Raw genomic sequence first — 23,069 nt, forward strand, 5'->3', positions numbered from 1 at the left:
TTTATTTTCATTTTTATTTAAAATCATCCCTATCATTTCTAGACACTCGTTTGTGCAAATTATTACTTCTTTTATCAATGTTTTGTTTTTGCAGTTATTATAATGTCATGTGCATGTTAACAAAACTGGAATTCTTAATCATTCAAGTCTTGTATGCCCTGCCTTCTTCATTTTGTAATTTATTTCACATATTTTCACATTACTAATGCAAAGAGTATACAACTCATTGGACATCCCTGTCTTACACCACTTTTTATATATACCTCTTGGCTTAATCAGCCATTTACAAGTATTTTTACTTTATTATTACTATATGCTGACATACATAATTTCCTAGCTTCCTCAGTTATATTATATTCTTTTATTATTACTAATAAGATTTCATGTCCAGTTATGTCAAATGCTTTATTAAGGTCTCATATCATGATTTTTGTTTCTTCTTTTCTGTTCATAATATCATCCACAATTTTTATGTCATTAATAATCCTTGATAAGCCAGAATTCCACTTTATACTGTATATGCTATCTTCAATAATATTTTACATTTTAATTTCAAATCTCTTTTGTATTACTTTCATAAAGATCATATAATCATTATGATTTAATACTACTGGACTCCAGTTTTTTACTTCTCTTCTATTTTCTTTCTTCCATATGAATTGAAGCATTCTACTACATAATTCTTTATATTCATTTAACCATTCGTTCAAAATCTTTAAAAATATTTAATGCTAAGCCATTAATTTTTTATATATTTCAGACCATATTCCATCTGGGCCTACTGCCAAAAATATGCCTACTTGTCCTAATATGTTATCTAGCTCATTTCAAGAAATCTCTTTTTCTCTTTATTCTCTTTTTTTGTTAATGTTTTACTTTCCATGTTTTTCTCTACCTTCTTTTTTTTACATTTCTTGAATATATTGTGCTACACTATTCATAATCTTTTCCTGAGTTCTTTCTATTTCTCCTTTTACATTTTTTATTTCTCTCATTATACTACCTTCTCTTACTAATTTATTTAAGTAACTCAATACTTCTCTTTTTCCTTGCAAAATATATATTTGCTTATATAACAATTCTTGTATTTTCTTGATTTCTTTCATATAATTCTTTTTTCTTGTCAGAGTACTTCCTATCATTATATTCTAAATATTTCAATGCATCATTATATGTTATTTTATGTTCTTATTTCTCTACTTTTTTTCATATTATATTGCAAACATAAAAATCATTTTCTATAATTTTCCATAAATATCATCCATTCAAACCAATGTTTATAAAATGTTCTCATAGTAATATGATCTTTCCTTAACTGTATTACTAATCTTTCTTAATTCCATGCTTTCTCATTTATCCTTCATGTTCCTTTTCCTGTTTTTATATATTCCTTGTTTTCCTTTATCTCTAACCATATTGCAAGACGATCAGAAAATCCTATTTCAACTACCTCCCTTTCATCTAGAAATAAACCTCTTGATACCATAAAATAATGTATTTCAGTTGTCTACATACCCCTTTTGTAAGTCCATTATTTTTTGTCCCAAAATTTTAACATCACATATTTTAACTTCCAATATTTTTCTTATATTATTTCCTTTCTTTTTCTGTTTGCCTCTTAAATCAGAATTAAAGTCTCCTGATATTATAATATTCATATTTATCAATAACTAGATTACAATCTGATAAAATCAGCTTTCCCTTTCTTCACAATTAGTATAAGCATATAATGTTATAATTTTATATACTCGTTCATTCCATTTTTAATCTGCAATAGTTAATTTTCCCATATTAGCTAACGTTTTATCTAATATCTTTATTGTATTTCTACAAAATTTGATTATCTTTCTTCCCATAATTTCTCTGTTTGTAATCTTTTTACATTTCTTAAAAATCTTGTTTTCTAATTTAATTAAATCTACATCGCATGTATTACTCCACTCCAAAATTCATATTCTTCTTACTATATTCTTAATACTTTTCACATTTACAGAAAGTACTATAAAGTTTTAATTTCCCTTTGATTCATAGCTAATTACGAGTCTAGTTTTCTAAATAGCTCATTCTAAGTCTAATCAGTTTTCTTCCCAAAGGTGAGAATCAAACACTGTGCTTTCAGTCTGGGGGTCAATGCCAAAACCATTATTCCAAGCCCCAGTCTTTAACTGTATATGTTCTTTTGCATCCATTTACTTTGTGTTTTATTTTTCTGTCTTTTACCTTTATACAAATAGAATTATTTTTCCTTGTACTACCTCCCAGTGTATCTCTTCATCACTTATTTCAGAACCTTCTTCTGTGTCCTCTTTATTATAATACTTCTAAAATTCCTTATATTTGTTCATTTTCTTCTCTTCCATTTTCTTTTCCCTTACTTTTATTTTCAGTTTTGCAATCCATCCATAAGTGCCCATTTTTTACATTTATAACATTTCAATTCATGTTTGTTTGCATTATGTCCCTTTTCCCCATACATGCAACATTTTCTTTTGTCACAGTTGCTTATCAAATGTCCTTTTCCAGAAAAAAACAAAACAAAACAAAAAATCACCTCTTTGGTTGTCACCAGTATTTTATAATACTCATATTTCCCTCCACATTTATCATGCTTGGTATATGTATGTATTTTTTCACTTAGATTCCTGTTTAGTCAGAGCCTGCTAATTGGCTATGGTTCAGTGAAATGGAAGACAGCAACAGTTTTCCCTCTGCACAAAGTAGGACCATCAACCAACCCTGGGAATTATACACCCATAAGCTTGACTTGCTTTATCTGCAAGGCCATGGAAATAATCATTATGGACCTTATTAACAAGAACATAGGTAATCTCCAAATTCTGGATCCAACCCAATTCGGATTCATTAAAGGTAGATCATGCCTGCTAAATATGACTGACTTCGTAGAGAAAGTCAGTGCATCACTCCTATCTTGACCTAGCCAAGGCATTTGACACAATCCCCCACTCAGGAATTATACAGGAACTTTCCCAACAGGGAATAACCCCTACATTACCAGATGGATAGTCAGCTGACCCACCAACAGGACACATACTGTCAATGTGGGTGAATTCATATCTAGTAAAAAAACAATCATCAGTGGTATATGACTGGGTTCTGTGTTGGGACCCTTACTGTTTGCAATTTATTTCCCAGAAGTTTGGACAAACTTGGACAGCCTGTGAGTGACCAATTCATGGACAATTGCAAATTGAGAGCAATCATTGAGTCCATCAGTGAGGGTAATGTACTGCAGACAGGGTAAACGCACACAAATGATTGTTGCGAAACCCACAGATTAAAGCTAAATGCAAAAAAAATGCATTATTTTTCCCTTTGTGAAAGCCAACATCCCTGCTAATTATATTATAACATATAAAAATATAATAATTATATTACAGACAGCACTCCCCAAAGTGTAAACCCAGTGGTACATGATGGAGGTACTCAGGTTGATAGCAATCTGAACTTGGACTACCAGGAAATCCTTCTGTGTGGCACATCTTATAAGTAAAGACACCTAGATCTAAGGTTGTTATAATTCCATTGTACTCTGCCCTGATCAGACCATTAATTGAGTACAGTGCTATATTATGCATGTACCTCATCAAACACCTGCAACAAATGGAGAGACCACAGAGGTTTCTCACCAAGAAATTACAGGGAACACAAAACATTCTTACGTGGAAAGGCTGATAGCCCTGTCACTGTATTCTGTCTCCTACAGGTTGCTAAGTGATGACCTGTGCCTGGCTTACAGGGCAGTCTCTGACCCGGCCTGGTGGAAATGCTACACATTTTTATATCAAATTGAAGGAGAGTGACTCACTCCAGGGATCCTGACCTTGCCTCTGACATGAGCAGAAATGCTAGAGAGATATATCTATCTCTCTAGCATTACCTGTTCATGTCAGAGGCAAGGTCAGGATCCCTGGGATGAGTGACCCTCCTGGGATCCTGACCTTGCTTCTGACATGAACAGATAATGCTAGAGAGATAGATATATCTTCCAGAGACTGTCACTTCTCTGGAATAATCTTCCAGTTCCAGTGAAACAGACCCCCTCCCTGACCCTCTTCAAATGTAATCTAGATCAATGGATTGGTGACAGCAAATTCACTCACGAGATTGTGACCATGTCCTTCCTGGGCAGAAGAAGTCGATATTCAATACCATAGATTCATAGTATTTTACTAGGCTAATGGCCCTAGTGCCTTTACAAGCCTAGAGATGTTATACCCATGTTCCCTAACTGACCTTGCTTAGATGGTCATTACTCACAGAGCAAGTCTGTGATCAGCATCGACTGCCCCTGTCCATGAGGGAAAGAGGTGCCACCCCTGAGGTGAATTTATGGTCTCCCATCCAATTGTCTAGGTTGTAGTTGAATATGGTCATTGAGGAGCACTGCCTTACGTGAACTGGGAGTTTAATCCAGAGTAGCGGCAATCTCTGGGAGATATGTCTATCTCTTCAGCATGTTCTGTTAATGTCACAGGAATGAGTGACTCTTGTCCCAGCTGATTTGCAGATATGCAGCATTTCCATTAGGGCAGGGTCAAAGACTGCTCTGTATGCCAGGCACAAGTCGCCTCTCAGCAGCCTGTAGGATAAAGAATATAATGAGAGGGTTTACAGTCTTTCCATGTAGGTCATGTTTTGGAGGCTCTCTCCAGCTGTTGCAAGTGTTTGGTGAGGTACATGCAAAAGGGAGCATTGTACTCCATTAGTGGTCTGATGAGGGTGTAGTACAGAGGATTATAACATCCTTAGTCTTGGTTATGGTGACTTTACTTATGAGATGCACAATTTAGAAGGCTTTCCTTACCACTGTGAACACATGGTGATTGAAGTTTAGATTGCTATCAAACTGTGTCCCCAAATCTCACACCACTAAGTTTGAGCTTAGAAGGTACTGTCAATATTGTAATTTGCAGGAACTTCCTTTTTGCAAAGGGGATAATAATGCACTTTTTTGTGTTTAGTTTTAGTCTCTGGCTTTTGCACCAATCATTTGTCTGTGTTAGCCCCTTTCGTAATATGTTAACATCATTTTGAGACTCAAAGAGTGTGTCCAGTTTGCAAACATCAGCAAACTTGGTAAACAACAGGCCATCTACTTTTGCCTGGATTTCCGAGAAAGAGATTCCAAGTAGTAGAGGGTAAAGCACAGATCCTTCTGGTATGCTACTGGTAACTGGTCTTCTGGTAGAGGTGGAATCCCCAGCTTTGACAGTATGCCTTTTGTGGATGAGCCGGTTGGCTACCCAGCTGAGAGAGTTTCTCCATGATACCTGAGTGGGGGATTGTGTCAAAAGACTTGGCTAAGTCAAGATAGGTGATATGCACCATTTTGTCTTCATCCAGGGCTTTGGTGACATGCTCAAAGAAGTCCACCAGGTTCAATAAGCATGATTTACCCTTAACAAAGCCAAAAAGGGTCAAGTCAAGAGTTTGAAAGTTGCCTATGTCCATTTTGATAAGGTCCATGATGATTCTTTCAGTGCCCTTCCAGATAAGGCTGGTTAGCCTTATTGGTCTATAGTACTTAGGGATGGTTGATGGCCTCCTTTGTGCAAGGAGATTACTATTGCTGTTCTCCACTCTGCTGGAGCAAAGCCAGTGCTCAGTCTGAGGTTATAGAGAGTGTCAAGTGGTTCTGCTAGGTCTTGTTTTAGATTGTTTAGTAAACAGCTTGGGATGTTATCTGGTCCTATAAAGGCTGAGCTTTTGGCCTTGTAGAGCATGGGTATGACCTGCTCTTTGAAGATACTAGGTAGAGGACTGGTGTCAGGTATACTATGGGGTATGGATGTTGAGAATAGTTAGGTGAAGTTTGCACCAGATATGTCACCTTGCAGGTTGGCATTTTCCTCAGGTTCAGTATGAGTCCACATCCACTATAAGTTTGGCACATAGTTAGGCATTCCCTTTTAGTTTTTGGATGTAGCTAAGAATGCCTTATGATTATTCTTAGCTAGCGATGTTAATTAGCTTTATAACTAGCTTTAGAGGACTTTACAAGATATCTTATTTACTTGTTCAAGCTGTGGAGGGTATTTTTCTTCTGCTAAGTTTCCTCTTTTTCTTAGACATGAGATGCTTCCTTTTGGTTCTTTTGTTATAAAAAAACTATTTGTACTTGGTCCACCCTGGTGGCCTGTTTTTTCAGAAGACCTAATTTTGATCTGGTCATGTACAGCCGAGTCTATACAGTTGTTTAGGTAGTTATAGAAGGCATTTGTGTGCTCCTGTGCATAGCAGTCATTACTGGCTGTGTTAGAAGGGGGGGATTTGAAAGTTTTTATACCATCAACTAGAGCTTTGGACTTCACGGACTGTGATGTTTGTTTGTGTCCTTCGGCTTTTCCTGGCTAGGGGTCGCCACAGTGGAACTCCGGTCCGCTAATGATTGGCAGTTGATTTTTATGTACCGGCTTGCCAGGCCTGACACACAACCTTCAACGAAGGTACCCCCATTCACGCATGTCTCCATGCAGAAGACGCTCTAGCTGAGAATCGAACCGGATAGCGTCTTACTGTGAGGCGACAATGCTACCTCAGCACCACCACCGCGGGTACTTCACGGACTGTGATGATTTTGCTAAACTGTGAGTTATTTTCTAAACAGGTCAGAGAATTGCCTCTGTGCATTACAGAACCAGCTATGTTATGTGCTGTCAACTGAACTTTTATATTTTTGTCACTTTAAAAAATGAAATTGCACATTTTTTGCACCCGTAACTAAACTGCATTAAACCTAAGTCATGTGTCTCCTGCGTATTGCCTTTCCTTATTATACATAAGTGAATATAGGGTTACAATTTGATATACATGACATCATACCTCTCAACCTCTTAGCTCAAGACATCTGGACAAAACCTGACATAATGGGAGGACAAAGGCCCAAAAATAGGGGCATATTTTTAAATAATGCTCTTATATAAACTTAGAAGTTGCCAGAATAACAGATTTGTGTCAGTATGCATTTTCTGAGGGATTTGAAGTCTGAAATACAAATTCATGTCATTATTTAGTGACTTTAAGCCTTAAATCATCCTAGTGATTTGTTAAAAAAAGACAATTTTTATGAGGAACAGACAAAAAATCTGAGGCAAAAATCTGGACATTCTGCAAAACTTTGTACAGTTGATATGTATGCATGACATATATTTCTAACAGATTGTGACATGTTAAGTCTGGTACAAATGTATCTGCACATTTTACATGCTACTTTAGGAAAGCATGTACAACACATTGTGTTTGACAAACTGGTGATCTGATACAGAACACTAGTACATGTATCACACAGATAGTGTATTAGTAATCATAGGAATGAATGTACATACATTTCCAGTAAGCATAAGAGTCCACCATACCTTGATTTTGTTTGTAGACGTACTAGTTGCTGTTATTTCTATAGCAGTTAACATGCCATTATTGCCTATTTTCATACTAGCATTAGGATTCTGGATTTAAGTTATTTAGCATTTTGTACAGGTAGGTTGGAAGAGTCCGAGTTTAGAGAATTATTCTATTGCTAATGTAAGTATAGCATAGTACAGGGTTTACTATAATTTTGCTAAATGACACTTACACAGCTTTCAAAATTGCACAGTCACAAGGGTGACTGGTAAAAACAATGAACCACAACCTTCTGAATGCTTAAAACAAAAGCACGGAAGTGAGTGGTTCTTGCAAAATCACTGTTGACTTTAATGGCGATTTTACAGCAACATTCGAACTGGTCCGAATGTCAAACATTGTTTTTACCATATACGACATATGATAAAAATGGAATTCACATTTTCAGACATTTAAGTTGATGAAACGACTCAAATATATTCTGTCTTTCAACAAAATGATAGTAAACTATAGTATAGTATAGTAGTGTTATGAAATAACTAACTGTTGTGGTAAAAGATGATAAAGTCTGTTGCGTAAAGCAGATGGAATGCATATCAGTGGATTCAAATCAGAATTCAAGGTACTATGCCAGAAGAAAAGAAAGACTTGACGAGTCTCTTCACTGTGGAGGTAGCATCTTACCTAGAGAAGTTTAGGTATCATAGGATCTTGCTCACTAGTGGGGGAACAGAGTGATCAAAAGGTTGAGCACTGGAATTTTCATGGCGGAAGCATTGTAAGCTTTGTGCTAGAATGTGGTGAGGAAACAGGATATGAGTGAGCTATAAAAGGAAGCTCTCGGTTTGCTGGTCAGTCAGTATCCTCATCCACACGTATGCTTTTTTTTATTTTTTTGCTAAGTATATTGACCAAAAGGAGGAGGTCATGGATAAAGATGTCAAAAATTAGGTTTTTTAATAGGGTAGCTGGTCTCATTTCCTGTAAGAGATCAAAGTTAGCAATCTTGAAGTACCTCAGTGTTTGTTTTCAGGTTCTTTTTTACTGATGGGAGTTGTGATGCCCCATCACTGGTGGAGTAATCAAGAAGCCTCAATCCTCACCACTGGCAACAGTGGGGGATTTAAACACTGGGAAGGATGACAAGTACACACATAGTAAAGTGCAGTTTCCCTTAAGAGCACACAGAGACCACAGTCAGAGTGGGTCTGGTATTCCCTCTTTCTCCAGATCCCCTATAAGACTCCCCACTGGCACAGCTATAGAGCTGAGATCTCAGCAGAGTGGCCAAGCCAAGACCTCCAGCACCCCTCTCTGTCTAACCAGTGCTTTGTGTCCCTGCACAAGTAGTTGACACAGACACACACACACACACACACACACACACACACACACACACACACACACACACACACACACACACACACACACACACACACACACACACACCTGAGAAAGGCTAGCACAGGTTTATTAGCTATGCCCCGTTTTGCCCAGACTATAAGGTAGTTATTACTGACACCAGCCAACTCTTTATTAGCTACTTTAAGGCCCTTAACAAAGGGTGTCCTATCTTACTGTGTAATGTTACTATTAATCCAAATGGTAGTTTGACCAAGAGTAAGGCTATTAGGAGTGGTCCACAGTGTCACCAAATAAATATGCAAGTACTCTCAGAACTTAAATATGTCTCACAAATATCAGCCATAATGATAGTTTTAAATATATTTAATAATAAATAATAAAAGAACAAGAAGATAGTAAATAAATACAGTTACATCAGAGTTCAAAATCACAGGAAATACTTAAAACAGCATTGCAGGACAATCTCAAATAAATAAAGAAAACATCTAAGCTATACTTCACTATATTCCTGTCTGTATATAAGAGAATTACTAAACCCTAGTTAACTTACTTACAGCACAACAAGCAGATGTGGTGAGTGGATGTTCTTGTCAGGTATTTTTGAATTATGTTGGCCTTTTTTGGGGGGATAGCAGATTTTTAAAATATTTTTATTTACAAGTAAGTGGTGCTGCGGTAGCGTTGTCGCCTCACAGTAAGACATTGTCCTGTTCGATTCTCAGCTAGACCGTCTTCTGTGTGGAGACATGTGTGAATGGGTGTAGCTTCATTGAAGGTTGTGCGTCAGGGCTGGCAACTCGGCACGTAAAAATCTACTGACAATCTTTTGCGGACCGGAGTTTCTCTGTGGCGACCCCTAACCGGGAAAAGCCGAAAGACACAACATTTACAAGTAAGTGTATTAGTTATGGCAAGAGAATAATGCTAGTCATCTCTAGATCTTTATTTTATATTTTCATAAAATAGTATTTGTGATCACTCTGTACTGTTGTTTTTATTTATTTTTAAATGTTTCATATATTAACAGTGAAAAAAACTCTGAGTCCTTATTTGATAATCTAAAAAACTTAAACCACTTGTTAGTTGGAGAACAACTTAGTTTGTGGATATTTTTGTGATTAATACAGTTATGGCTAAGAATGCCTGTAACTGTTTACATCTAAGGTTATTGACGATCGTAAATATAATACTGTCTAGTATTGTTTCTACCAGCAAATCTGGAAAGCTTACTGTTCAGAATCATTGTCTAAAATGAAGTTGATGGGAGTGTTTAACACTCTCAGAAAAGAACAAACAGGTGCTGCTGAGCAGTTCACTAGCAAGAAAGAAGTTTTCAAAAAGCTGTTATTATGGTGACTTGTTGACTGACAGGCAGTCACTCAAGCAACACTGAAAATAATTAACTTATTTTATCTAGTCAGAATAACCTTATTCTGTGTCTGGATTTGTTTACTGGTTTCCTAGGAGGATATGACAGGCAACACATGTGTGGGGTATATACATGTATATACATGCGTGTGTTTGCTTGATATTCTCAAAATTCAAGCTGTACAGTCAACTCACACAATAGGGGATGTCATTTATGTGAATCAAAAACACTAAATCACTAGAATATGTACTACTGTGGGTTATATGCCTAGACATATTTACTGTTTATGTACTGTTTACCGATCAATTGATTGGCACTCAAAATGTTGTCAACGAGTCCAGCATCCATGGATATTTTTGTGTGCTATATTTGTGTGAGTCTGTAATATGTAAAATATGTGTATATGTGGTCAGTCACTTCAACTTCTGGTTTCATAATAGAACACGATACATGATGCCAAACATTTTGCATAATTCATTTAGTTGAATTAAAATATATCATCCTTCAAGGAAGTGCTTTTGTATTCTATATTCCAGACTCATTGTGTGTGTGTGTGTGTGTGTGTGTGTGTGTGTGTGTGTGTGTGTGTGTGTGTGTGTGTGTGTGTGTGTGTGTGTGTGCGCGCGTGTGTGTGCATGTGTGTGTGTGTGTGTGTGTGTGTGTGTGTGTGTGTGTGTGTGTGTGTGTGTGTGTGTGTGTGTGTGTGTGTGTGTGTGTGTGTGTGTGTGTGTGTGTGTGTGTGTGTGTGTGTGTGTGTGTGTGTGTGTGTGTGTGTGTGTGCTGATGGAAAAGTCTTATATTGTCTTTATTCATATATATTAAACAAGCTGTTCTATCAGAGTGAATGCTGTGTTTAATTGCATTTTTTAATATATAATGCCCCCCTCCTCATTAATGCATGGAATTAAGCCATTTATAAATTTGTTAGAAGATCTATGAAAGATTCAGTTAAAATTTAACATTTTTGGGACTAATGACTACATTTTCTTCCTGGGTAAAGTCATAACTATTTGAAATTGTATGTTTTAATAGATTTAGTGATTTTCTAGAAAGACGCACTGTTACAACATATCATTGTGACTCTCTGTACTCTTGTGGATAACCAGCAGATTTCTGCTTTTACAAGGAATCAGTAACAGACTAATAAAGGTGATGATGTGAATATTTTGGATTATTTGATGGCCACAAAAGAGGCAGAATAAATTACCAGATTAAGGAAAGATCTGGGATCTTTTTCGGAGGTAATTTTATTTATCACCTCCCATTTGCATGCCCCATGTTGGCAATCAGCTGGCCACCTTTTCCATTTCTTTTTCATATCTCCCAGGCCTGGACTGATGGCAAATTAGGCATGGAAAGTGGAGTCGAGCAGCCTGCAGTGTCATACACACTAGTCTTGTCCATTAGGAAGATTTATTTTTCTATGCCATAACTTCTCATAGCAGGTCAGCTGTAGCTTGCCCAAGAAGAGTGTGCATAATAGAATGATTTGCAAAATTTTCTGGACCTGTAACAGCTGATAAGTAATAGATACTATTACCATCAAGAAAAGGAAAACTTGTGATAGTGTCTTGCTACTTTGACAGCAAGCAGTATACCTAGTTCTTTGTTTTTGTATGAGCTTTGATATCCTAAGAGAAGTCAATTGCTGACAGTATCCTTTGGGGGATGCCCTGGGGAAGCACTGGAAAATCAAAGGACATTAAACTCATCTGGTATCATTCTTGTTTTAGTTTATGCATTCGTGTTAATTACGCCTTCAGTTGACACACAATCCACATGATATGGCAGGAAGTAAGCACGTGTGTGTGCATGTGCTCATGTGTCTATGGGCATATGTGTGTGTGTGTGTGTGTGTGTGTGTGTGTGTGTGTGTGTGTGTGTGTGTGTGTGTGTGTGTGTGTGTGTGTGTCTTTGCCTATGTTTGCCCATTTCTGTGCATGCTTGTGAATGTGTACTGTATGTGTTTGTCCATGCGTGCATGTCTGAGTGTGCATGTTTTTGTGGGTGTGGAGTAGAACAGGAGGTGGATTCAGTACGAGCTCCAAGTTATACTCCACAGGGTAATTGTTATTAAACAGTTTGTCTGCAGTTTACTGAACTCTACAGTATTAATCAGAGCTGTGCAGTAACCCTCCAGAGGTTTTCTTCCTGCTAATAGGCCATATTAGCAGATCCGCCTGTTAGCTTATCTGTGAACTTCAAGGGATCATGGGACAAAACCCCTAGGTACTTTGCAGAGCATCAGATACACTGGAACATCAAATGTGTAATTGGATCCTAAATTACGCAGCTCTGATGTCATGTGAATCACTGAATCTTTGGCTTCTGCTACAAGTCAGTTAAGTGATTTTCTTATCCCTTCCCCACAAATAAAACAAAGTATTCCCTAGGGCAGTTAGTGTTTTAATTCCTCTGTGGCCATCCCTGAGTTAGTTTCCAGATTTCTCACTGCAGATGCTACAGTTTAGTAAAATGTATAAATTCTTTGCTGGTGTCTAACATATCAGCTCTTTAAGTTTTAGGCAGTCTTGTAGGCCATAGGCCTAGTTGGGCTAATCTAGTCAACAAATCATAAGTGAATTAACAAATACAATAAATAAAACTCTACAAGGTTTGTCCTTAGTGAAGCAAAGTATATAATATTAAATGAGCAATACAATGTACCCTTAATTTTTACTTTAGTTTACAGATTTGTAAAATGTGTATATTATACTTTTTAATGGAACATAATAATGTACTCTTAAGATTTTGCTTTGATTAATGTATTTTTTTCTTTCTTTTCAGTCAAAATCTTCTTAGAAAGCCACATTTAGATATTTTCATACTGATATGTAGGAACTATTACATCAGAAAAGAATTGCGTCCAAACATTCCCACAGAGCTATGAAAGAATATTTCTGTCTTAGCACCATCCCAGAACAGAGCCATAACTAAATATGCCCATGCAAATGATTAATATGGTCTGCTATTATGCTTTTTTAACATATATCAAAATATTGAATGGTATTTGAATGGTGTCATTTGTGTATTGCATTTCTGAGTACTTGAAAACATTTTCATCATTTCTGTGAATGTGCAAACATTTCTGGAGTATTTTCAGGTCTTTCCATTTTCTGTTTTTTAATCAATTTATTTTCAATTTGAGAGAATCAAATACCTGCAAAAGTGTTTGAAGAAAGGCAGAATTTTGATATCACAATTCAGAAGAAGAAGGTACATACGTTTTTAACTGTTTTAGTTGCACAATTTTAGATGGGACCTCTCGAGAGACAGACAGAGATAGGAACAAGAGACTTCAGATGTTTAACCAAGATTCCTAACATGCAAATGGTTACATTCATTTCATGTTTGTAATGTGGAAAAGCTCCCTGCTTCATATAGAATTAGAGAATGCATATAGGTGCATGCAGAATTAAGAAATGTGTTTTGATGCAAGTAAACTACTGCATGATTTTGAAATGCTGTATGCAGAATTTAGAAATGTGCATTACCATATGCATAGTTCATAAATGCATAGAAAAAAGGTAGCCTATGAAGAATCCATGGCAAACACAATGCTGAAAAAGAGGACATAATGCAGGAGTACCTCTTAATGTAACTATAATGTGGCAATGTTTCATGTAACCTATTTTTATAAGGTTTATAAGGTTATTGCTTTTGACTGGATACCACACATTGCAACACCATTTCAGGTATAGCAGAGGTTAAAATACACAGATACATACCTTTTATAACTAGATTTAATGCAGAATAAGTTTGTGGACCAACAAATTTGAAAACACTTGTGGTATTCAGAAAACTGTGTGCCTTGGCACTGAGTATTTAGGTATATGACAAGATGGTTGATCACAGTGCAAAACCTGTGGCTGTTGACCATAAGCAAGTTAGGCTGAGTGACCATGAGCAGATGGTTGTGTAATCCAAAAAAAGTGCTTCTACATCTCAAAATCTTAGTTGCAAGATAAGCAGCCCCATTGTGTTGCACTAGCTGATTTGTGAAAAACAACCAACGTGGATTTTTTTATTTTTTTCCATAATGTTTTAATTTTGTTTTATTTACATGGTGATTTGTCAAGACTATTCTGGAGCTTTGTTGTCTCCTAATGCCATCGGTGTGATGTTGCAAGGTGTAATGGGTCTCACAGTAAATAGGAAGATGTGCTAATATTGCTTATAGCATAGCATAATACACTGATGTGCTGTGAATTACTGGTTACCTGAATCTTTTAGTAACCTTTTTCAAAAGGCAATGAACTTGGTGACTGAATAGTTAAATTCTTCTGCCTTTCTTTTGCGTCCAGCCATCTGACTTCCATTACTGGAGATCATTTTGAACAGAAGCTAGCACAGTCATGATTATATTCAACCATGCACCATGCATGCCATAGCACAAATGTTTTAATAATGATGTATTTATTGCTTTTAATTCTCAATGCATTTAAAAAATGAGACTGACTTCTGGCTCACCACTTGTATGCCTTTTTACTTTGTCACCAATTCAGCACATGCCCTTTGCAGATTCCTACAGTAGATATAAAGCTCTTCCATTTCTTATTTAAAAAGTAATAAACTGAATTTCATGAGTTGGAATTCTGTAGGCTTGCAGCCAAATGTGACTGGCTATGGTGTCAGTTGCAATATGCTGATGAAAAAGATATGGATGGCACTTGGTACTCTGCTCTTTTGAAAACTGGGAGGAAAAGGAAATCTGACCTGGTAAATTCTTTTTTTTTTCCTACCTGACTAAATTAGACTATAATTAGAGGGATAATTACAGAAATGATTCTGAGCTGGACCGATATATCTGCATTTCTTTCTGTGCTTCCAGTGAAATCTGAATCTTTTGGCATACCTACAGACCACACAATATGTTTGCTTATTTGTCTATTTAAAAAGAAGTCAGTAATTTACTTTTCGTGACTGATCTACTGTCAGAATTCAGAAATTTGGTATGAAGTATAATTGTTCTATTTCAACTTTGTTGCTGTGAAGACAAAAACTGAAATATGTTGCCTGAAGTATCATGGGGAAGAGTTAACCTTGTATAATAAGCAACTTACATAACATATTTGCTGGAAGTGAAACAACCTGAAAGTGTCTGGGGAATGAAATTTCAGTGATAGAATGATATTCTTCACCTTCTATGCCAAAAAGTACTAGAGAGCTTGAAGTTTGAAAATCTTCAGATGTAGAGTAGACAGTTCACAAATTTGATGCCCTAGCTGTACATCAGATATTTCCACATGGCCTCAGTATAATTCTCATGTATTTAATCCTTTTGTCACCATTGTCCAAGTTAGGTCTAGAAATTGAGAATATTAGTGGAAGTCCCCAGGCAGATCCATAGTGAACCCAAAAACGGGTGCACAGAGCAGTAAACTGCCAAGTAAAACTTGCAAACAAAATGAACTATAAAGATAGCAATACTGAAAAATAAATAAAACATTCAACCAGCATGGTTCATCACACGTTTAACAGTTACTCTGTAAAAGAAGAGTGCATTCATGCCACTCTCTGACCCATGGGTTCCAGTGTTTGAGAGAATTTGTGATGGCCAGTTTAAGAACACATTTAATACGAAGAAGTCGTTCCTTGATAATTTGACTTATGAAGAAAGAGGCCTTTGAATTTATTAACACATGACAAGCACTTACTCATAATGAAATCTGACAAGTGGGGGGAGGTGGTGGTAATGAGTAGCTTTGATTACGCCTCAAAAATGTTTCAGCTATTATCAAATGAATCAACATATAAGAGAGTTTCACTAAATGAAGTAAATATTGCATATGCCAAGTTAGATCTTTTTGTTACATGAGAAGATCGTGCAAGGGAAAATTGAGCATGATCAGCAGGAATACCTAAACATTTCTAAACATTAGGTATTAAATGTAAGAAGTGATCTTTTACATTGTGACGCCCCTCCACCTCTGGGCCAGTAATCAAGGAGCCTCAGTCCTCAGCACTGACACCAGTGGGGGGCATTCTCTGGGAGGGAGGATAACAGGTACACACACTGTATCTCCAGATGTAGCTCTCTGCATCAAGCACAATCAAGCACAATATCCCTTTTCAAATCCTGCTTATCCATAATGAAAGTAAAGCTGTTTTCTTATGTAGCTTAATGAATGAAATGTTCTATCTATGATCATTACAGCTGATGCTCTTTTATTCCACATGTTGTGCTCTTTTTTGATAGAAGCAATTTTGTACACTACCTGATAACTTTGTGGGGGGATTGGCCCTCTTATAGAGAAAAAACAGTCACTACACAAGTAGTCGTCAGTGGTTTTCACTGTGTTAATCTTCAGGAGACCAGTTTTATTGCTTGCAATGTACTATCTTAACAGTCTGTGCCAGTAGATTACTGCTTGAAAGGCAGCCCATCTCATCCTCTGAAACACCAATCAGCAGCTTCCGGACCTTTTGGCATAGCATATTATGCATATATCTCAAGTGTCCCTGATTTTACCTCATTTTTGTCCTGAACTTTGTAAAATGTTTGACTTTCTGGTAAATGACTGAAGATTATATTCAGATAACACAATTTCTGTCTTTGTATTATTAGAAAAGTACACGTTGAAGCAAACGCTTTTGTTCTATTATCTTTTTAAGTGAATTTGAATAATATTTAAAAAATGTCCCTGATGTTGGGCTATTGCCCCCCTATTACGTCTGGCTCTTTCATGGATTCTTCTTCAAAGGTTAGAACTATATTTTATCCTTGTCATCTGGGTGATAAACTGAAAGGCTGCCAGCCCAGCTAGATAGACTTTTGTAAATAATTGTATGGCATTTGTAAATATTAACGTGATCTACAGGCTTGTTTGACAAATGTAAGAAAACTGTGTTATGTGCTGAGCTTCAAAAATGTAACCACAGTGCACCGTGATGGAAAACAGCAGAAATGTGTATGAACTATATGCCAGTTCAGATGTATGTTTTCATGGTAGAAATTGGGACATACAGAGTTAATTTGCAAACTCTAAGAAAATAAGCTGAGAAGTAAAGAGTTTTACAACTGTACGTTATCTCAGCTAGAAGACAGAATGTCTGCAGCTGGAAATTCTTTCTATAGTCTTAAGATAGAGATAATTACTAGGTTTCACATGTAAAATGTTTTTTTTGCTCTGTGACTTCCTGGCAGCTGCAGATCTGCAGATTAGACTGGGAACTAAATCAGAGGTGACAAGAATGATATAATCTGAGAGGATTCAGCAGTAATGTGTGTTATCAATTTAAGAACTATCTCAGAGAGAAAGGGGTTGCATTTTATATTTATTTCTGAACCTGAACACATCATCTCACCAGCACTTTGCTTTGCTCTGTAAGTACGACTTAGATCTTAGTATTGCTCTTAGAGATAGATAGGAAAATAGTCAGATCAGTCTAGATGTTTTCTGCATTTATGTAAGACTGTCCTGCAATGTTGTTTTAAAGTATTTCCTCTGATTTTTGAACTCTCTATTGTCATTGTGTTGAGTTAATAAGTATTGTCTTGTGTTTTTATTATTTATTATTAAATATTTTTAAACCTTTTAATTGTGGCTGTTTTGTGTAGAGATATTTACGCTCTTAGGATACTTACATGTATTTGGTGGAACTGTACAAGCCACTCCTAAATAGCCTTCAAGTCTCAGTCACACTTACCATTTGGATAATAATAACATTGCACAGTAGAACTGGACGCCCTTTGGTAAGGGCCTTTGTGTAGCTGATAGTAGTGGCTGGTGGCAGTCGGTACTACCTTATAGACTGGGCAAAAGGGGGGATAGCTAGTTAACCTGTGCCAGCCTTCCCCAGGAGTGTCTGTGTGTTTGTATATAAATCAGATCTTAAAGTGTATGTGTGTCAGCTACTTGGGCAGGGACACGAAGCACTGGTTGGACAGAGAGGGTGCTGGTGGTTTTGGCTTGATCACTCAGCTGAGATCTGAACCCTATAGCTGTGCTAGTGGGGAATCTTATTTGGGATCTGGAGAAAAAGAGAGAAACCACCTCCAGACTGACTGTGATCTCTGTGTGCTCTTAAGGTAAATTGCACTTTGCTGTGTATGTAGTTGTTATCCTTCCAATGTGCACATCCCTTACTGGTGTTAGTGGTGAGGATTTAGGCTTCTTGATTACTGGGCCAGTGCATGGTGGTCACAGTCTGCCATAACTATCCATGACCAAAGCCACTGCCATTTTGCTTAGTTAGGGGCATGGTCACGACTAGTTGTTGTCACCAATTCCTCTTTCATTAGCCACCTGCACTGTTACTGTACTGCACTGACACCCCTGGCCCTTATTATGTATACAGCACAAGTAATTACTCTGCGCTATATAATTTCATGTGTAATGCAGGTTTTCATGTATATGAAGCATGTAACAGCTTTTTTGTTTGGGGTTATTGGTTTTTACTCTTCCCTAAAACTTGCTGATGTCCTGTACACAGGGCTATAGCCTTACATTCTAGGCCTCACCCCATATATTACTAGGCATATCCATTCAGATGATAAGTTGTCCTTTGGCTGGCCATCAGTTTATAGTTATTGTCTCTGTCTCTAGCTGTTATCCTTGACTGCATACTGCAATCCTAATTGTCCTATGTGCCAGTGTTCCTTTTATAACTACTTAGATTTGCAAATATCCATATCTTTTCACAAATTAAAAAAAAGTCAGCGGTCAGCCCATTTATTTTTATTGTTGTATAGCTGTGTGCTATGATCTAATACTTGCTTTGTCTGTCACCTGGATTGCAGTTGCGTACATATTCTGAACGCATGTCTCATTATTTACTGTACCTAACGTAGTGCAATTGCTTTTTATGGGTGTGTCCCCATATACAAAGAACTGCATTTTTTATTTTAGTGTGCTATTATGCTAATTTATGGAATCCAAGAAGCATTTGGGAGTAGCTTTTATCCATTGATGTGTTTTGTCATCCACATAATATAGTGAAACACTTTCAGAATAAAGCTTTATCAAGACTGTTTCATCCACCCAAAGCTGACTCCTGTGGATCTGTCTGGACTTTATTTTTCCAAGTATGTTTGTATTTTGTGACTTGTTTTTTTAACTGTCCATTTAATATTGTTTGACTTTGAGTATTGAAGATGATGTAATCCCCACTTTACCCTTGTCAATGTGAGTACCATACCTCTCAACTGTCCAGATTTTCACAGAATGTCCAGATTTTTTCCTCATATTTTTGGTCTATTCCTCACAAGATTTGCATTTTTCTGGCAAATCACCAAGAATTTAAATCAATAAATAATAATAAATAATGACAGACATTTGATTTTCAGACATCGTATCCTCCAGAAAACATATAATTATGCAAAACCTGTTATTCCAACAAATTTCTAATTTATAGGAGCAATATTTAAAATCTGTCCCTATTTTTGGGCCTTTGTCCCGACATTATTTCTGGCTTTGTCCAGATTATGTGCATTGAGAGGTTGAGAAGTATGAGCCGAGCTGTAATCTTCAAGGAAAGAGACTGACAGATTTTATGGGTTTTGAAAAGGTGAGCAAAAAGTATTTCAGATATTTCATCTATTATCTTTTACCAAAACCCATATACTTTTTTCCTGTGGGTTTTTACCTAGAATGCTTATCTTCTACTTTTAAGAAACTAGTAGTGCATATTTACTTCATACAGGGACAACAGGAGCATTCCCCTTTTGTTGAAGGTGACCTTATACACATTAAACATTGAGATGATATATACGCATTGATGATAAGTGTTATAAATCATCACTAACAGTGTTATAAAAACATTACCTCCCATCATCTGGTTAGAAAGGAGACAGTTGTCGACACTACATCCTGATAGATAAAGCACAAGAAGTAGGCTGTACATATAATGAAATGTTCTAAAGATAGCCTCAGTCATGTGTCTCCCTAATTGCATCTGTATATACTTCCTTAGGTTTCTTTAATTTCAACAGCTTCTTCTCTTTCCCTCAGCTGCTGTGCTTTTTTTCTCATACACAGTTATCATTGGACTTTGAGATAAGAAAATATTTTCTTCTTCCTGATACTCTGCGTAGATTCTGCTGTCTGTCCAGTCTCTGGTAATCTTTCACATCATCTCTCAGTCAGTTATTCTACTGGTAATAAAGTCCCTTTGTGTCTTTTTCTTCCTGTGGTGCTCAGCTAAGTTGTCAAATGTCCAATAGGTGAAAGTCTGTGACTGTAGCTGTCTGATCTGTTGGTGTTTTAGCAAGTTGCATAGCTGAACCACTGCATGCCTTTATTTACTCATTCATTCATTTGCTTGTGTGCGTATGTGTTTGAAATGAATGATGTGCTTTATATAGAGATGACTGACAGTTCAACACTTAGAACTTCATACAACATCCGTCATTTTGTGTTATTTCTGTCTTAAGACTTATTTTTGTAATAGTGCTCACTTTTAAAGATATTACTGATCAGATTATCTACTTCCTTTTGATTACATTGCATTTTATGCTATTGGTGTAACTTAAAATGTATATCCAGAGATAAGTAAGATAGCTTTCTCTGGCCTGCCTTCTGGGCAATAGAGCTCAGCAGCTATTGAAGGAAAAATACAGCTTTGTTCTCCTACTGAATCTAAAGTCTGCACTCTGTACAAACATCAGTAGGAGTAAACATACTGAAATTAGGAACTGTAAATTCACTTGTTTAGGAAAAAACAGGGCTAATGGACATTGCTTCACTTTAAAAGTAATGGGAAGTCAAAAGAAATGTTATTCACTAGTTTGATTGGTACAGAGAGTGGCGGTTCATTCTGTTACTTAGATGCCAAGAATGCGTAGCTCGTTGAAACTTAATTTCTTCTTTTCCCTTTTATATTTTCTCTCTGGTTTTGTTGTTTCTTTTCTCATTCTCTTCCCATCTCAAACTATCTTGCACCTCCCCTCAAGGCATGAATATCTGTATGTCAGCCAAAAAAATGTGTTGAATGAATAAGCAAAGAAGTGAGTTAAGATTTTGCCTTTGTTTCTTTTCTTCTGCCTTTGTTATTGTTAATTCTTATGCTAAGAAGGATTACCTTTAGTGACTTATCTTAGAGAAATCAGATGCAAAAATAAAATAATTACTAAGTTACTTAACTGCTAACAGGGCCAACTTGGTTTACAAACACTGAGCATGACAGACAACTGATGACATGTCACAACAGTACAAAATAGAAGTATTGAATAAAACAGCTTATTGTGGTGAAAGGGCCTAGTCAGAACACACATTTTATTTCATTTCAGCAGCACAGTGGCTGTATCCATCTCGTTGTTGCTCTGGGGATAATGAATTAATTTCACACTCCGATAAACAACCATTTGCATATATGTTTTTATTCATTTCATCCATTTCACAGAGGGGGTACCTTGGTGCTGAGAAATCATTATTCACCTGGATTACTAGGTTGGAAAAATGTACTTAACATTAAATATGATATAAATTAGCAGCATTGCTAAAAAAGATTTGAAAGACATGTAACCATGGTATTACTTCCTTTCAAAAATCTGTCTGTTAGCCAGGCATAGAGGTATTGGTGAAATGCAGTAAGAAAGCAAATATGAGTCTGTCTTAATTTTATCACAATCCTCTGCTGTTAGCTTTTTGGCTTGTATTAATGATGGCAGACATACTGTAAGTAATTTCTAAGAAAAAAAAATCTTCTTCAAACAGTGAAGTAATAACTTGGACAACAGAGTAACATTGTGCAGTACTCTGAGATGATTCACCCCAGTATTCTTTGGAATAACAAATCACTGAATAGCAATATAGGAAACTAACCATAGGCAGAAGAGAAGGCTGGGTGATATGACAGTTTTACTTTCATTTCTTTCCAGACTTAAATGTCAGTCACAATATCAGTTGTCTAGGTTATAAGTCGAAGGAGAAATTAACTAAAGAGTGACTTGACCAAGAGAAGGCACTGTCAAGAATGCCTATGTATTATTTCTATACATTAAGTATTAGTGTAATCCTACGAGGACAGAAGTATCTAGTCTGTATGAGACTGATGTGTTCAGAAAACATGTAATAACCATCAAGAAGATACACACTGGCAGCAGTTATACAGACTGATGGATAACAAAGGTCACAATATCATGTAAATAATGATTTCCAGAATGTAGAGGCTCATTTCATCTGTTTAATATTAGGAGCATTAACAGGAACATTCTAACAATCTGCATTTATCTTCATGGATTACAAGAAGAGGTAGATGGAAAGAAAATGAAAGGGTTATGGTTTGATGATATCAGTGATCAGCAGCGGTTCAGTAGTAAGGACAAAGGAACAGAAGTGTTCTGTAGTAAGGACAAAGGGACAGAAGTGTCCTGTAGTAAGGACAAAGGGACAGAAGTGTCCTGTAGTAAGGACAAAGGGACAGAAGTGTTCTGTAGTAAGGATAAAGGGACAGAAGTGTCCTGTAGTAAGGACAAAGGGACAGAAGTGTCCTGTAGTAAGGACAAAGGGACAGAAGTGTCACAAAACCGATCACCTGGTTTTGGTGTTGATGCCTATATGCGCTGTCATTTATAGGACAGTAACAGGTGTTTAAAAGAATCTTGCTTAATAAGGGTAACTTGAAGTCTAGTTTATTGTATAAGCAGGTGGAGATGGCTAAAGGAGGAGTGTCTGACTTATGTTGCTTCTTTTAGCCTTGGCTGTTCAGCTGATTACAGATGAAGGAAAGTCACAGATGAGATGGGGTTAACGTTTTTACTTTCTCACTCATGGTGGGATAAAACAGCGATGTTTGTGAAGTGTTTAGACTTCCTGACTTTTCAGTCATTACCTTAGTATGCACAAGCACAATCATAAACAGGTGTGACTCCAGTGTGTCAGGTTTCCATGCAAAGTAAGTATCTCAGTCTGTCCATTTTGTGCTTTACCTTTAAAATTCAGGCCAATTAATAGACTACCAAATCAGTTAGCTTCCTGAGACAGTGTGCCAAGCAGACTTTTCTGGTATGATGTAATAATACCATAAAAGG

This window comes from Protopterus annectens, chromosome 8.part0 (assembly GCF_019279795.1).
Source record: "Protopterus annectens isolate FY-2018-M chromosome 8.part0, PAN1.0, whole genome shotgun sequence".
Classification (NCBI taxonomy): domain Eukaryota; kingdom Metazoa; phylum Chordata; order Ceratodontiformes; family Protopteridae; genus Protopterus; species Protopterus annectens.